This window comes from Cicer arietinum, chromosome 6 (genome assembly GCF_000331145.2).
Source record: "Cicer arietinum cultivar CDC Frontier isolate Library 1 chromosome 6, Cicar.CDCFrontier_v2.0, whole genome shotgun sequence".
NCBI lineage: Eukaryota > Viridiplantae > Streptophyta > Magnoliopsida > Fabales > Fabaceae > Cicer > Cicer arietinum.
Genome location: NC_021165.2, coordinates 40746391 through 40750584, shown reverse-complemented (window position 1 = coordinate 40750584; position 4194 = coordinate 40746391).

Sequence of the window (4194 nt, the reverse complement as noted above, 5' to 3'; positions counted from 1 at the left end):
CATTTTTGATGTTTTAAGTGTCACAAGCAAGTTTATGGGAAATTTAGGAATGAGCCATTGGCAAGGTATCAAATGGACTCTAAGGTACCTAAAGGGAACTTAAAGCACGTGTTTGAAGTACAACAAAAGTTCAAAGCCATTCCAATGATTTGTAGACTCTGATTTTGCTGGAGATTTAGATAGAATAAGATCTCTTACAGTATATGTATTCACAGTTTTTAATAACATAGTCAATTGGAAAGCTAATCTTCAACACATAGTGGCATTGTCAACAACAGAAGCATAATATGTTGCTCTTGCTGAAGATGTGAAAGAAGGAATTTGGTTGAGAGGATTGATAATTGAACTTGGTGTTAAAATAGAGTATGTTTACATAAGTTGTGACGGTCAAAGTGTCATTCATTTGATTAAAAATCAAATGTATCACGAAAGAACCAAGTATATAGACATCAGGCTTCACTTCATTAGGGATTTCATTGAAAAAGGTGAGATAAATGTGGCAAAAGTGCACACAAGTGACAAACCAGCTGACATGTTTACAAAACATGTCACACTTAGCAAGTTCAGCCATTGTTTGAATTTTCTTAATATCAATTTCAGAAACTGAGATCAAGGACCAAGAGGATAAGATTTGAAGAATCACAAGCTGAAGTTTCTCATTTAGTACCAAAGTGGAGATTTGTAATGTGGTACTCAATTAGAAGACTTTGGAGATAGAGTTAGTTTTCGGTAGTTAGTTTTTAGTTAGTTATGTGTAACTACTTTGTTTGTTACTCCTAAATTGTAAACAACTTGTATATAATCCAAAACAAGATAAGGAGAATATAGAATTATAGAACAATATAGAAGCAAGGTGCATGTTTTGTATAATTGTGCAGAAAACTGGCAGCACAAGTGCAGAAATATTGTAATCATTTTCATCTCATAATAGTGATAATTCAAGTTGGATCCAGTCCCCCAGACTAAGGAGTTAATCTCTGAACTGGGTTAACATTCTGTGTTTTTTTTTTATGAAAACCAAGAACATTCTTGGTTTAGTTACTGACTGATCAATCTCCCTTTTATTTTCAATCAATCTCTGATATGAAACCAAGAACATTCTTAGTTTATTGACTGATTGATCTCCATTTTAACAACAATATAAATTAATTATAGTAGAATTTATGATATTTTTTACGGAAAAAAAATGTAACAAAATTTTGAAACCCAGCATAATGGAAGCGCTCCAAAATATTTAAAATATAAAATACCTTTTAATATTGTATAGATTCTTATATGTATACATCAATCTAGTAAATTTGAATGTCACTCACCAAAAAGTTATTCTTCCATGTCTATAGTGTGGATTTTGTTCCTCCGAATGTCATATTTTTTATGATATATTTCTAAACAAAATTATTATTATGAAAACATATTACTTTTTTAATTTTTTAAAAAAATTACTTTATTAATTTATTTAATATTTAATAATTTAGTAATAATTATTTTTCAAAAAAAAACTATTTAGTTTATCTTAAAAATGTATTTAATTTTTTTAACAATATAAAAACATATGTGAATATTAAAAGAAAAATATATAATAATAACATAAAGAAAAGAAAAACAAACATTCTCCAGATTTCCAGAATCATTCCGTCATGCTGAAAATTTATATTTTTAGAAAATTTATATTTTTATACATGAAAGTTTTATTGATATAATGGGGAATTAGAGGAAATGAAATATTTTTATTAATTATTATTTTTTATATTTGATTAAACTATAACACATTTATGTGAACCAAGCGGAACTAGACTTTGATTCTTTGATCAAGGTCTCGTAGTCTTGCTAATAGAAAAGAGATATCTCAGTAAAGGCGATGTGTCTAGAGGTGAAGTTTAGTTATGAAAGAGGGAGAGAGGCCACACCCATCTAAAAAAAATTTCTTCGAAAAAAAATAAATATACCTATAATAGTATTTATCTAAATATATAATATATATAAACAATGTCTCGCTAATAATATTAAATTGTAAAATAATTTAGTGGTAATGAAAATTTTTATAAACTTTATTCCTTTGGTTCAACTCTATGAAAATTCGAACAACATTAATTGAAAATATTTTATATATAATCTATTTTATGTTGACCTCCAAATAAAATTGTCAAGATCCGCCACTAGATATGTCAAGTTTTTTTTATGAAGATTGATAATAGACAAAGACACCATCATTATAATAATATTATAAATTCTTATTCCCCTTGATCTCCACTTTTGTAAGGAGGCAAAAAGCATAGTAGTTTTATTCCTTCATCTACACCTAATATTTGTAAACCAAATAAGAGACTGTAACATCCTCTAAATTTATTATTTAAAAATAATTAGAAATTATCAATATTAAAATACGTGTGATGATTATTTGTCTTGTTCGACTTATATTAGTTGATAAGGTTGTTAGTAATAATTATCTAGTAGAAGCTAACAATGTACTTGAAATATGTTTCATTTCACCCCAATTAAATCTAGTAAGTAATTACCAACTAAGTCTATATGTTTTATTTGTAGATTATAGTGAGTGACTCTATGGTATGGTCGTCCATAATTGAATGTGAAATGTGATATGAGTTGTTAACTCATGTTGCACTAAAATAAATTATAAATGCTCTCGTCGTGTTTATTATATCTTCAGAGACTAAGCTTCAATCTTGATTGTGGTAATTTAAATAATGATTTATTTTTTCTTCATTACAAATTTCGAGGATAAAATTTATCTAAGTTGGGTAGAATTCTAACATCCCAAATTTCATAATCAACTATTTTATTAATTAAATAGAATTTTAAAGAAATTAATTTGGTGTTAAAATTATTTTAGAATATATATTGATTAATTTTATGATTAGTTGTCCTTATATGTGTGAGTTTCTTATGGTTTGATAATCGTATATATATTTGATTTAATGAGTAATATAAATTATAAATATTATGTTTAGTTACTTAATTTATTTTCAAAAAAATTATAATGGTATTCTAGCAAAAGTATTTTAGAGGACAATATTTTGAGTGAGTTTACATATAGATTTGCATTAGATTTTTGTGGTGATATTTCCGTGTGCGTTAAACTATATAATAAATGTGCATAGTTATATTTAATTATTTAAGACTATTTACTATTTTAATTGTTTGTTTTATAAATAATTATCTTAAGATAGTAGTAATGTTGCGATCAATTTCTTTATTTCTATATATTTTCTATGATATGATGGTTTTATACATATTTATTGGGATTTAGTAATAAATATAAATTATTTAGGTTAAATTGAATTATTTTATCATTTTGATTATTCTATAAAGATGGTAGTATTTTTATGTGATTATTTTGTAAAATAGTATAATAATAATTGTAGTTAATATTGTGAATATGAGAGTTTTCGTTATTAATTTATTTTAAAATAGTAATTACTTAAATTACTTTTTAAATATTAGTTTTGAAATAGTGGTAATACCTTATTAATGAAATTGTGTTAACAAAATTAGTTCTGGTAATAGTTGGTTTTATTTAATAATAATAATAATAATAATAATAATAACAACAACAACAACAACAACAATAATAACAACAATAATATTGTTTACTTTCTATTCCTCATTTAGGCTCAATACTAAGAAAAGAATACTGAACCCTAGCTGCTACTACGAACCCTATTTCACAAACCCTTTTATAAATAAAACTAAAAGCCTAGCCACCATCACCATCACCTCCTCTTTTTCGGCATCAAAAGCTTATAACTTATTTTCCTTGTGAACGACTTGGTGGGGATTAGAGCTTTGTACTAGGAAGAAAAGCGGCCAAGGTAGGGTTTTTCCCCACACAAATTATAGATAGGCTGTTAGTTGAATGACATGAAATAAATAATCGTGATTACTTGTATTTTAAAAGAAAATAAATATAGACTAATAAAACCCTAATTTTTGTGAGATTGAATTTAATATTTGACTCTTATGTAGTAAAGTATGAAATTTTATGCGATGTATGATAAACAAAATTTAACTCTTATTTTATATATTAGTTGGAGTGTGAATTTTATTGTTATATGTGTTAAAGTGTTAATTTTTATGGCCTATAATATAACAAACTTTTATCTCTATGTGATAGTTCTAATTTTTATCATTATTTGTCTATGAATATGTGATATTCATGATATGGATGTGTGTATG